This window comes from Rosa rugosa, chromosome 5 (genome assembly GCF_958449725.1).
Source record: "Rosa rugosa chromosome 5, drRosRugo1.1, whole genome shotgun sequence".
NCBI classification, from domain to species: Eukaryota; Viridiplantae; Streptophyta; class Magnoliopsida; order Rosales; family Rosaceae; genus Rosa; species Rosa rugosa.
In genome coordinates this window covers 41183278-41197537 of record NC_084824.1, presented here as the reverse complement: position 1 = coordinate 41197537, position 14260 = coordinate 41183278, and the positions used below count along the sequence as shown (strand labels likewise).

Below are 14260 nucleotides of genomic sequence, written 5' to 3'. Positions count from 1 at the left end.
TAAGTAGCATTTGATTTGTGTCGAGTCAGAAGGCTGCAAAAGTAGATATATGAATGTATTTGTTTGAGCACCGACTCTTTCGACTTCTGGAAGAATTGCAAATGAATTATTTGAATATTCGTGTTCCTTATGTATTCATTGGTATTGTATTGTACATTTGTCATGACATACATTCCTTTTGCATTACCTTCTTTACACGAACATGTGAACAGGGTACTGATTATGTATCGACACCAGATTTTGGGCTTTATACATATCCTGGACGAGAGCTGCGACACGACATAGATTTTAAGGTTTTTCATATCTCTTATCATATTCTTTTAATATCACCACAAACTTTTAACATCTTTTATTATCAAAAATTTTCATTCCATACCAGAATTATTGTAGTCTTATAGGAACTTATATAGTTGTAAAATTGTACATCTTTTCTCAAGTTGGTTTGATGGTGTGCTTTATGCAATTTTTGTGTGTCTATATATGCTTTGTTTTTCCTCTTTGGTAGGTCTACCCGCCGGATATATATGCATTCGGACTAAAGTTGGACAGGGAAGGCTGTGCTGAATAGGACCTGATATCCTAATTGCAGGTCGAGGTTACTGGCAGAATCTATACGATTCTAGGTTGACAATACGGGGCTGTTTCCAGCAACGGTAAACGGGTAACAAACCTGTTCGTTTTGGGGCATTTTCTTTAGACTTGTATATGTTTCGGAGTTGACTTAATGTTAGGATCTTTCGGTTGCAGGGGACAAAAGCTGGCGCAAGCTTGAAATTTGACACAGAAAAGGAGTTCTTTGACTTTTTCTCCATGGCTTGAACCACATGAGAGAAATCTGTGAGAGGCCTGAATGATTTTATGAGCAAGCTGTAAATTTGTTAGCAAACGAACTTGGTCTTGATGGTTGACACTGAAGCTCTACCTAGAGAGGGAGATAAGAGAGCACCCTGATGATACAGAAACCTTGGAACTGATGTAACCTATGCTTTCCAAAGGTATTTGATAGAGAAATGGAGTATACAATTATAATATGATAGAAATAAGTTATAGACAAATTGCTACATTTGGACAAGCATTGCTAATGTTTTGCCTCGGAGTCCTGAGCTCGTAAGTTCATGAACCAACATTATTCTCTGTCCAATGGTTCCGAAACAGTTTATACTTGATGAACCATTGATTTTTCAAATGAGTTGGCATGGAAGGGTGACATGGGTCTAGACACTGATGGCTCGAGTCTATGCCCTTTCAAGCGAAACTTTTTCATGCTGGAAGCAATGTTCTTATACACATAATAATAAATCCTGCCTTTAGGTAGGCAAAAACAGAGCATTTCTCTTCACAATAAGAAAGAACAAAATCCCACAATACACGGATTTTGAAATTGCCAATGCCATCATTATTGCTGCTTACTTGGTTAACGAACGATGTTTAGTTGTTTACTAATCATAATCACTAATTATCATTAATATAACAATATCAGGGAATCAAACCTCATATTTTTGAGTTTATACAATCATAATAAATAAAAACATAGTTTTGAGTTTCGAGAACCAAAAGACATCCACGACACACACACCCAACACTCATGCTAACTAATCATCATCTCTGCACATGAGACTTCTCGACTCCTTGTTATGGAGCATCATTCCTGCCAGCATGAAAGGTTAGAAATGTTAAAATTATAATGCAATACCATTGGATAACGAGGAACAAGAAGAAGAAGATGAATAGCATACCGCAGCTATCTATTCACTAGCTTCTTATCCATTCGAATCAGATTTCAAAAATGAACCAGGAAAAAACCAAACATGAATAGTAATAAACAAGCAGCAAAATTTCATTGTGATAATGTTAACATATATAGACAACAATTTTGGTCTTGCTGTGTCCAAGGATAAAAGTGAAAGACATTGTGTTAAACCCAGAATTTCGAACTAGAGATGAAAGCTTGAGTTGATGCAAACAAAGGTAAAAAGAGTGAAAAAGAAAAGAAGGAACCAAAACAAGGAGAAAACTGCAACAGCTAATAAGCAGCCTACAAACAGATAAGCTAAGATGCAGCTAATACCTAATTTACAATTCTAAGGACAACTAAAACAGAGCATAATAGCCATCCATTCCATCGTACAACAGGTAAATTCAGAGAGTATTAAGTACAACATCGGTGAGATCAAACAGTTTGAAATAGGAATTTTTTTTTTTTTTTTTTTTTTGGAATTAATATATGAATACTTCAGGAATTTGTATCTAAAGATAACAAACAAATTTGTATCTGTAAATCTTTAACAAGGAAACGAAAAAGAGAGAATTCTTACATGGATTAAAATTCATATCAAGGAATCTAGCAAATACTCAAGGATTATAACACCAAACTAAAAGATAAAGCAAACGAATTTGTATTTGTGGAAATAAAATTAACATGTATCTGTAAATCTTTAACAACGATACGAGAAGAGAGAATTCTTACATGGATTAAAATTCATATCAAGGAATCTTGGATATATATGAATACTGAAGGATTATAACACCGAACTAAAAGAGAAAGCATACAAATTTGTATTTGTAGATCTAAAATTAACATGTATCTGTAAACCTTTAACAAGGATACGAAAAGAGAGAATTCTTACATGGCTTCACAGCAGACGGTAACTGTTGGTTGACAGAGGGGGATGGTGCTGTTGCCCTTCTTTTCTCTGCTCTCATCTTCACGATATGACAGATTTCTTCACACGTCAAATACAGAGTCATTCCGGCGCCTGCAGCGCCGATCATCGCCATAACACCATTCACCGAAACCATTGCGTCTCTGCAGAAAAAGCTTAGGAATTTTAGGGTTGGGATCTTGACCAAATGCACTAAAATTGGCCAAATTTATCTCACTTTACATAGGGCTGTCAATGGGTCGTGTCGGGTTGGGTTCGTGTCGGGTCAAGGTATTTGTTGTGTCGCAAGATACAAACCCAAACCCAACCCGTTTAATAATCGTGTCAAAAATTTAAACCCAAACCCAACCTATTTATTAAACGGGATACCCGTTTCCAACCCGCTTAACTCATTTAATAAATAGGTTGTGTCGTGTTTGACAAAATGACTCATTTAAGGATTAACAATGCGACCCATTTAACTAAAAAAATGCATAAATTGATTAAATTCACTAAAAACTCCACAAGACGAAGAATATAAATAATTATATATAATTCATAAATAATTAAATCCAATAATTATAAAGCAAAATATTTCAAATTGTCTAATCCTATGATCAAATACTCCCAACGTCTAATATTTCAGGATAAAGTATAGCATAATCAGGTTATACGGGTTCACTTCGTGTTGGCGGGTTGACCCGTGGCCGACCTATTTATTAAATTGGTCATGGCGGGTTGACCCATAGTTGACCCGCTTTTTAATCGTGCAGGTTCAACCCGCTTTATTTCGTGCGGGTTTCGAGTTGTGTTATCGGGTCGTGTCGGAATTGACAGCCCTATCCTAACTTTACCCCAGCAACAGATTTTTATTCTCACTAACTCAATTTAGAAGAAAATGACAAATTTACCCTCAACCTAATTAGACAACTACATCTAATGCCACTCAATCTCATCTCTCTCTCCATCGTGCTGTAGCCTACAGACTCTCTCTCCTCTCTCTCTCTTCACTCCAGCAGGATTCCGGCGGACCCAGGCCGTCTCCCTTTCTCCTCCGGCTCCGGCAATCGACTTAGGCCGTCTCTCTCTCTCTCCCTCCCTCCCTCCTCCAGCTCCGGTGATCGACCCAGGCCGTTTCTCTCTCTCTCTCTCTTCTCCAGCTCCAGCGATCGACCCAAGCGATCTCTCTCTCTCCTCCAGCTCCAGAGCTTGACCCAGGCCGTCTCCGCTCACTGTTCTTCCTGGCCACGTCGCCTTGCTCATGCTCCGAAGCTTTGGCGCCACGCGAAGAAGATCTCCGATTCTAGGCTCCGTCACCACGTCGCCTTGTTTCGATGGGAACCGGTCTCTCTGACAATGACAAAGATGGGGATCCCTCAGTTGCACCCAAGATCTGACTTGATTTTTGGTGGGTTTGCTCCAATTTGGTGCCCAGAGCATTTCTGGGTGCCCAAATCATATTTTTTTTTTTTTTGGGCAATAGACGTCTATTGGGGGCAATAAACCTTTCCGGCGACCTATGACGTTTTGAATGTCTATTGGGAGCAATAGACGTCTATTGGAGGGCAATAGACGTTTTGAATTGATATAATCTCTTCGTTTTTTTTTTTTAATCAAAGTTTTATTTGTCTGATTTTAGGAATATTAGTTCTCATTCCAACTACCGAAAGTTCTATATATTGGGGGGCAATAGAGGTTTATTGCCCCTCTATTGGGGGGCAATAGACGTCTATTGGGGGCAATAAACCTTTCCGGCGATCTATGAAATCTCCGACGACCTCTTTGGGAACCTCCGACGAGGTTTTCAAAAAAGTTCGGCGGGCGGCGATCGGTGACGGGATTCAGGCGAAAGTTGGCCGGAATCCGGCAACTGGTTACCGGAATCCGGCGGCTGGTGACGGGGCTCCGGCGAAGTCTCCTATGGTTTGTCTCTCTTCCACTCTCTCTCTCTCTCTCTCTCTCTAAGTAACAAAGGGGTGAGGGTAAAATAGTCTTAAAATCTTAATGGGGTATTAGGGATGATTTCCTTAGAGTGTTTTGGATAAGGAGAAATTAAAAAAACTTAATGGAGCAAGTGGGAAAAAAAATCCCTAGAAATTGGGTAAATAGACAAAAACCCTTTAGGGTTCGCCACTATCTCTATCTCTATCTTCCATCTGTGGCTCTTCTTTTATACTTGCCCTACGGGGCCTCGCTTCTGAGCAAAAGCTGAAGCCCAGCCCAATTACTTTTTCAATTAACACCTGATTTTTCTGATTTTTTTTGGTTAAGAAATTTTTTTACATGGCCATTATACTAGTCTTTATTGACACATGCGATCTCTTGTGGAAAATTGTTTTATTTTTTAGAGGAAAAAAAGTATGATGTTATACTAAACCTCCTATGGTGGTACTGTTCATTTCGCTAAAAGACAAATGAAATGAATAGTGACCTGACGGTTTTGCTCTGCATTTTTCCTGGTATTTTGCGCAGTTGCCCCCAAGACAGATGTTTGCAGCCTGTTGTGCCAAGTGGTTCTGGGTTCTTTTGTTTTGTGTTTCTGTTTTCAAAGTTCAGAGCTTTTTTTAATTATGCGATAGTTAGTACTATAAGGAATGTAGGTAAAGGTTCCTATGTTCTCACAATTTTGATTTGGACACTATGTGGGTGTGCTGTTTGATGTTTCGTATTGGGGATGATGGTGATTGTTTTGTATATGCATGTCGAAGATGGAAAGCAAAGATTAGTGATTTGATTTAAAACCTAGGAACTGAACTTGAAGCTGTCTTTGTGGTGTTAGGTTTTACGGTTCATGACTTAGTAGTGGCTAAGTGGGAAAGGGAAAATTCTAGTGTATGTTAATGTATGACATACAGTTAAAATATTTTAGGTCGTCGGATATAATTAAAATGTGGAATAAATCTAACGATCTAGAATATTCGACTTTGGTAACCTACTTACCCGTTAGCAGGTATAATCTTTAATCTTTTGTCTTTTTTCTCTAGTCCTAGTAAACTTTTAGAAGAGGAGAAACGGAAGGGAAGAGGGAGGAGGAAGTGCGTTGAGAAAGGCTGCCTTCTCGATTGAAGCATCACAATATATATATATAGAGGATACGCTTAAGCCAACCTGCTCGACTATCGTATCGGCTCGGCTTCGTCCTAGAAGCTACTGCTTGCGCCTCTCTAGGCTTGATCATCACATCGGGAATGATTTGTTTCGAGAACTAGTGCAACAAAAAAATAAATACAATTCGCTTGCCAAGGGTTGGTTTTAACAGAATCAATGGCCATATGAAGCTGCTGCAGTAGCATTTGAGGACATATCACGATGGCAGCGCTGCAAGGACTGTGGGGTTAATGTCATTAGAACTATGATAGCGCTGCAAGGAAAGGTTTGATTCTCTGGTTTATGGTTTTGTTCTGTTTTAGTATCATAATATCCTTCCGATCTGTCCTGAAAAGGTTTGTTTTGCTTTATAGAAAAAAGTAGAAAACTCAATGATACTCTTCTTTGAATTTGATGAACAGTAATTGGACTTAAACTTCACAGAAAGAAAACGGCTGGTAGTTGTCCCTTCTCTCTATTCATTCACTCAGCATTTGGTCTATTTCAGTAAAAGAATCATTGAAATTTTTGTTACAGGTTTAGTTTTAGGGTTGGAGTTCGAATTGTCGAGATAGTGCTGATTGAAATTTCCACTAGCTCTATACCACTTCAAAAACATATTTTTGGTTAAGACAGAACAAGATAGGGAGGAATCAATGGATCCTGGTTCCTTGGCCTTTACTACAAATGAACCTAGAATACAGTTATATCTGTTGCTGGGGCTTGTATATGATGTTGTCACTCCTTTACTTCTTCCATTTATTCTTATCTTCTTTGCTTTCGCCTACGTGGTTTATAGTCACCAGGTGGGTTATACTACTTCTCAGTCAGGCTAAAAATTTTGGTCTATCATCCTCTGCTTATCTCATTGTTTACAAGTAACTCATTGTTTCTGTCCCCTTGTTGCCAGATTATTAATGTCTATGATCAGAAATGAGAGTGGTGCAGCCTTCTGGCCGCGTGTGCATATGCGTGTAATTATTGGCCTAATCGTATCCCAATTCCTTGTAATTGGACTATTTAGCACATTAGATGTGCTGTTTTCAACATATATTCTCATTCCACAACCTATTTTGACATTTTGGTTCCATAGAGTCTGCAAGGGTCGTTTCGAACCAGCATTCGTGAAATTTCCTTTACAGGCCAGATTGAATTTTCTAGTACAAGTTACTTTGGTTATACATTTACTTCTGGTTTAAAGGTATACATTTACTTTTTGTGTAAACTCTGCTATGATGTGAGTGATATATTTTTGCATGCTTTCCACTTTCCAGTGTGGTGACATCTATAGAACATTACAAAGTCAGTTCCTCTCCTGAGGTTTCTGGAATGATAATAAAGTTACTCAGAGTTTAGCTAATGTTTTTAAACAAATCTGCATACATACTAATTAAATTTATTGCATGCTTCTTTCTAATAGCAACAATTGTAAGACATTTTTGCTTTGCATTGATCATTGTATCATATTCTCAAAGTGTTTGACAATGCGCAGGATGCAATGGAGACGAGAGAAATCCTCTTGTTCCTACAAAGAGGACATCTGAAATGGCATCTCAAACGGGTAGTAAAGACGAGTCTGAAGGCTCTGAAGGACCTTTATTGAGATCTTAGGAAACCCCTTCTTTTAGTCTATACCTTTAAATGTTCTGTTTTCTACATGTTCTTGTAAATGCACCAGAATCATATCATATTGACATGTTCCTCCTCTTGTCTATAATAGGAAATATAATGTACTTGAAAATCATTGATCACATACACTATCAAGTGAGAAAGTAATTTTACATGTTTACTAACTTCTTAAGAGAGCAGTGGAGATAAGTAATTATCTCCAGTTACCTAAGCCAACTTTTGTTGAGAAGAAGATAAGACCAATATTTGTTTTTACTTTATTAAATATAATATCATAATCAAGAGAATATCTTGGATGAGGCGGTCTTGTCACGTGATAGGTTCAAACAATCAAATAACTCAATCAAACTCCTCAATTCCAAAATCTCATATATTGTCCATGCTTTTGCTCCCGTGTAGTACTGATATTATCTATAATACTTAACAACTTGCATGCACGGTGAGTTATGATGTGGCGATCATCAAAACTACGAACACCGTACTGAAAATCTTCTCCATAATCACAATCAAAAATCTAAAATTGCACATACATACTTTTTAGTTAGACAACAGCTAGTCGGTCATTTGTTTTGTTGAACTCAAAATCACTACCAATTAATGAGAAAGAGAGATTTATGTCACTAAATCAAATATTTGGGAATAATATTTTTTCTTAAAATATCCATTTTTTCTAATAGCTCACTACTATAGTAATATACCCATCAAACCTGGATCTTGATACCATGATAAGAATCAACAAATTTAAGAGAAAGAAAGTAAGATATCAGAGAATTGGGAGAAGAAGAAACAAAGTTGTATTACCCAGAACCTGCAGATGATGATTGGAGAGGCGATTGGTGATTCCTCCTCAGCAACCCAAGAAACAGCATCGCAGCGGAGTTGGTGGCACGGTCGGCAGAGCTCAGGCAGAGGATGACTTGGGAGCTTCGGCATTCAATTCGATCCAGAGAGCTATGCTTTTTCTGAAAGGTAGAGTTAGACTCACCAACTCAATTTTTTTTTTGGATTAAATTCAGTTTACCCCCCTGAGGTTTGGGGGTAATTTCATGTTAGTTTATGTCCTCTCAATTTAATTAGTTTACCCCTCAAGCTTTCCAATTTTCCTCAACCGTGTCCATTCCGTCCAATTTGGACGTTAAGTTTGACAAAAAAACCCACTTTAAGGGCCAAATTTGTCATTTCAAGGAAAAATATATATATATTTGTAATGGTTTTTTTTTTTTTTTTTTCTCTCATTGAAGAAGAAGAAGTAGAATTTTTTTTTTTAAATTGTCATTTCAAGGAAAAAAAAAACACCATGACAAAAAAAAAATTCTTCTTCTTTTTTTTGTCATGGTTTTTTTTTCTTTTTTCTCTCCCATTGAAGAAGAAGAAATTTTTTTTTTTCGGTCATGGTTTTTTTTTTTGAATTCTCTTCTTCTTCTTCTTCTTCAATGAGAGAGAATTTTAAAAAAAAACCATGAAAAAAAAATTTTTCATGGTGTTTTTTTTCCTTGAAATGACAATTAAAAAAATTATTCTTCTTCTTCTTCTTCAATGAGAGAGAATTTAAAAAAAAAAACCATGACCAAAAAAGAGAAATAAAAAAACCATGACAAAAAAAAGGAAAAAGAATTTTTTTTTGTCATGGTGTTTTTTTTCCTTGAAATGACAATTTTAGCCCTTAAAATGGCTTTTTTTTTTTTCAGACTTAACGTCCAAATTGGACGGAATGGACACGGTTGAGAAGAATTGAAAAGCTCGAGGGGTACACTGATTAAATTGAGAGGACAGAGACTAACATGAAATTACCCCCAAACCTCAGGGAGCTAAACTGAATTTAATGCTTTTTTTTTTTTAGTCAAGGCTTCTTTTTCTTCTGTTTTTGTTAAGATTTTTTTAAAATTGTCCACACAATTGAAAGGTGTTCTAAAAATTGGGGGTGAGTCCTTAACAGTGTAATTAGGTTCTCTGTTTTGTAGCTATTGTGGTCATGAGTTCATTATTGATTTAACGACATTTTATCTTGATTTTACGATAATTGAGGTCAAAAGTAGTAACTACAGTTCTATTTGTGGTAATGTTTCAATATTCCAAGTCCAAGCCAAAAGACCGCAAATTGTGGTAAAATATGGTAATCAAGTTGTTATTAGTGTTAACACTTCACTATTACATGTTTGAGAACCATTATACAAATGAAACAAGGAATTGTGCTAAAAGGTGGTAATTTAGTTGTTATAAGTGTTAATACTTCACTATTACAAGTTTTCAGAACCACTTTACCAATAAAACAACGAATGTGTTGTAATATTGGTAAAACCTCATATATATTAGTAAATTGGCGATAAGTCTTTTATGATGTAATGAGGTTGTCTATATTGTAACTATTATCCTTTAAGAGTTATTTACTCATTTGACGATGTTCTTCTCTGATTTTAAGACAATTAAGGTCCAAAGTAGTAACCAAGGTTGTATTAAGTGGTAATTCTTCAATATTACAAGTTTTCAGAACCACTTTACCAATAAAACAACGAATGTGTTGTAATATTGGTAAAACCTCATATATATTAGTAAATTGGCGATGAGTCTTTTATGATGTAATGAGGTTGTCTATGTTGTAACTACTATCCTTTAGGAGTTATTTACTTATTTGACGATGTTCTTCTCTGATTTTGCGACAATTGAGGTCCAAAGTAGTAACCAAGGTTGTATTTGTGGTAATTCTTCAATATTACAAGTTTGAGAACCATTTGACCGATGAGGCAACGAATTGCTGTAAAAGTAGTAATCAAGCTTTTATTTGCGGTAATTTTTTATATTACAAGTCTAAGAACCATTTTACTGCTATGACAATGAATTGCTGTAAAAGTGGTAAAACTTTATGTTTACACAGTAAATGAGGCTCGAGTCCTTAGTTGTGTACTAAAGTTCTCTATTTTGTAACTAATACTTTTCTTGTGTAAATCTCATCATCCATGAGATAATTACTCGTCTGGCTATGCATTTTACTATAAATTACAACAATTGAGGTGTAAAGTGATAATTATGGTCGTATTTATGATACTTACTTGAAACATGATTTAATTTATGATACGCTAAAAGCAAGCGCATAATTTAACCTTAAAAATATCATTAGTAGTATAAGCAAGTAGGGATCGTTCTATTCCGGGGATTGAGGGTTCACCTGTCAACAAAAATACAAAGACAATTATTTACAAAAATAAGACAAAGTATAAACATATTTACGAGAAAAGGGGGGTTTTTGTTTTTGGTTTTCAAAAATAAAACTAAGTAAGTAAAACAATTAAAATGCAAAAACATAAATACAAGGATGGAATGAGAGAAACAAAGATCAAAACCGAAACTTATAATCAAATTTGATTCAATTCTAATATTGTTCATCTAAGTCATGAGAAAGGAGTTGATTATGTGAAACGTTAGAAAGCAAACGATTTCCCATATTTTACTTTTCAATGCTAATTAACCTAAGTGAAAGCACCTAGATCAATCCTATCAAACATGCATTCAAGCTCTAAAAAGTTAGATAATCATAACATGTTTAACGCATTAGACATAGAGAAAGGCTATTAACTCAAGTGTACAACTTAGTATGGAAAAGTCCACCTAATTGCAATCCTCTTTAATTAAATTCGATATTTGTCCAAAACCTTTACTACTTTGATTCAAGTTTACACAAAACAAAAAGTTGATTTATGTTCTTAAACCTAGCAACAATTATGCATAAATCCTATATGTTTCGAACCACACAAGATTAACACACAAAGGATATCAATTACACAAATTTAATTAATCATTCTCACCTAAGCAACTTAAAAATCACAACATAGGAATCAAAATTTCTCATTCAATTATAAAAATTCCAGAAATAATACTTTGTTCAAACATATATGTCAACTAGTTCATAACCAACGAATTCAAAACAAGGTTTACAAAGGAGAATCGGATTACACCGTGGATGATGATGAGGATGAATGATTAACGTTGTGGTCTCTTGAATCTCGAAAGCAAGCTTCAAGGATGGTGATGGATGATGGATGCTCACGGCTCTTCTTCTCCCTTGGCCTTGCTTGAACCCGTGGAGATGACTAGAGGATGGAGAGAGGGATGAAGATGCTCACGGCTACAAAGGGTTTTCTGATTTTTTCTAAAGTGTGATAGTGTAAAATTTGGAACCCTAGCCTAGACATCTAGAATGAGGGAGCATATATAGGGGACGGCATGTCTTGGTCTCCAAGCCGTGTACTTCTCTAATAAATCCATGGAATTAATCTGAAAATTCCACATAGTTTCCTCCAATGATAGCTTGCCAAATAAGCCCTATGATGTGGTCCAACCAATCACAAAATTCTCTAAAATACCTCCCTAAATAATCTTGCCGAAATTCCTTGATAATATTCTGATTTTCTCTCTTTTATTTCGGCCAAACTACCTTTAGGGATTTTAGGAATGTATCTCGACACCTTTTAGCACTTTTCTTGGTCTCCACACTTTTGCTTTCCTTAAAAATTGCCCTAGAAAATCTCTTGCCGAAATCTTCTTGGTTCTTGCTTGATTTTCACGCCAATTGACAGGACCCGCCCCGAATTTCGCCCTGAAATCCGAGGTGGCCCTGCGGGGCCCACCTTAGAGATAACTCTACCGAGGACTGGTCGAGTCATCCCTAAAGTGGACTACCCAAAACAGTAACCCACGATAGATCAGAGCCAAACAAAGAAGTGCGGAAGCAATTCACCAACTATGCCTCGAACCATGTACGCCCGACCACAACTAATAGCGCCTGCAAACTGGGCAATAGAAACCGAAAGGCCCAGGGGAAAGTAGACGAAAAACGTTAGCGTGAGTGGACAAAAATAAACAATTTAAAAGAAAAATGATTTCATACTTTCCCACACTTATTCCTTTTAAAAACACGATGCATGCAACATTTAAGAAAAACACATTTAGCTTTAAATCCAAGGATTTCAAAACGATAAACCGACTAGCCTCGCTAGTCAAAACATTCGAAAATCATGTATCGTAAACCGAAATCTCGTTTCTCAAGAAAATAAGACCAGCCCCGCTGGTTACGATAACATCGAAATCCACAATTCTCGTGAAAACATACCAGCCCCGCTGGTTACGAAAATAACGGACTAGCCCCGCTAGTCAAGTCACGAAAAAGTATGGGGAAGAAGTTATCACCATACAAGAAGGGAGCCTCCCAGGCTCGGGTCGGAGTGTCCCACACTCTGGAGCATCCCATGCTCTGCTCTTACTCACCCACAAACACATAGTAAGCAGGGAGGAGTACTAATAGGCTAGCTAGCAATAAATATGACGACCCAGGTATGGTGGGTTAAAATCCATCTGAAAACTCGAAAATCAATAAGGCTTCCCCATCATCTCACGAGAAAATACATATGCCAATGACGTGACCCCGCACGCCAAAAATATTCTCGAAATCATAAACCAAATCTGAAATCATCAACAAGACATTCCAAATGCCAAATTCCATCGAAATCCTATTTCGAAAAATATTCAAAATTCTCAATATCGACGAAAAGAAATGTATTATAAATTTCCGGAAATCACCTCGGAAAATAATTCGTCGAAAATCACTTAAATCACAAGTTCAAATCCGAGCGAATAAAACTCACGTTCCAAAAATCATGATGGAAAATCCAAGTAATATTCCAAAACCGAAATCGTATCCGAAACTAAAATAATATGGTAATTAATAAAACATTAATTCGAAAAATAAATGCATGCATCAATATTCAAAAACAAACGTCCACTCACAGTACTATTGGTGACCACACAAACGAGTTCCTTCATCTAGCCATAGCTCGCAACAACGTCCTGTACACAAGTACATTTCCATAAACGACAATTCGAATAAATAATTACGAACCTAAACGAAACCCGAAAATCCCTATCTTCACTACTTCTCAATTTCAACCCAAATCTCTTCCACAACACCAATTCCTCAATCAACATATTCCACAACGAAAACGAGGAAAATCCGACGGCCGGATTTCCAACAATTCCATCACAAAACACCGAACTTCGAAAAATCACAAACAATTCCAAACTCCTCCAAAATTCACCAAACTTCATATACAAGCTCTACAACATATATACAATTTAATGGACTAAAAACTGGAATTAAATCACTGCTCAACACACCTCCACGCGCCACCAACAGTGGCGGCGCGTGGGCCCCACGCGCCGGCGGCCACCACCTCCGATGGCCACCAAATTTGGACAGTAGCATCTACTCAACACACCCAACCATTCATTCAACTACAACAAGTTCCAATTTTACCTGAAAGAGCTCCAATTCGGCCGGTGAAAAATTTCCAGAAACTCCAAGAACCCTAGAAATTGCAAATCGTTAATTCGACCTCTACACTGCAAATTGAAATGAAAGACCTTAGGGGAAATGATCTATGTCAAAAACCGAACCTTCGATGTCAATTTCGTGGCCGGAAACGGTCGGAATCGTCGGAAATCGATGAAAGTTCCGATCTGCTACAGTAACCTTCACAGCTCAATTCCGAGCTCCACCGGTCGAGCCACCGCAAAACACCACCCCAGGCGTGACCAGAGTGAAGAGGCGAGCCAGCTGATGTCCGGATTCCATCGTGGGTCGGCCGGTGGAGGAAGAAATCGGAGGAGGAAGAATCGGGCCGAAGAGGAAGAAAAGGTCGGGGGAGAAGAGAGAGAAAAGCCGGTAAGTTTCCAAAAATGGAAACTTACCACAGTAACTCGGCTATTTATAGAAACTTACCATGAACAGTAATCGTAAACAGTAACTATACTATTTTGCTTATAACTTTCGCATACGAGCTCCGATTTTTACGTACCACATATCCACGCGCTCGGTTTAACGTCCCCTACAACTTCCATGAAGAACATTTTCT

At 37.2% G+C, this 14260-nt stretch overlaps 2 long non-coding RNA genes across 2 annotated transcripts; one reads left to right on the top strand and one right to left on the bottom strand.

The window, feature by feature from the left end:
* The first annotated feature begins 207 nt into the window (after positions 1-207).
* Positions 208-1124, top strand: LOC133708612 (uncharacterized). Its single transcript, XR_009845919.1, has 3 exons — positions 208-293; positions 506-661; positions 748-1124. It is a non-coding gene; the product is annotated as an uncharacterized LOC133708612 (long non-coding RNA).
* A 352-nt stretch (positions 1125-1476) lies between these two features.
* LOC133712729 (uncharacterized) lies at positions 1477-2850 on the bottom strand. The gene is made up of 2 exons (XR_009847575.1): positions 2628-2850; positions 1477-1648 (listed from the first exon to the last, which is right to left on the bottom strand). It is a non-coding gene; the product is annotated as an uncharacterized LOC133712729 (long non-coding RNA).
* Positions 2851-14260: the final 11410 nt, after the last annotated feature.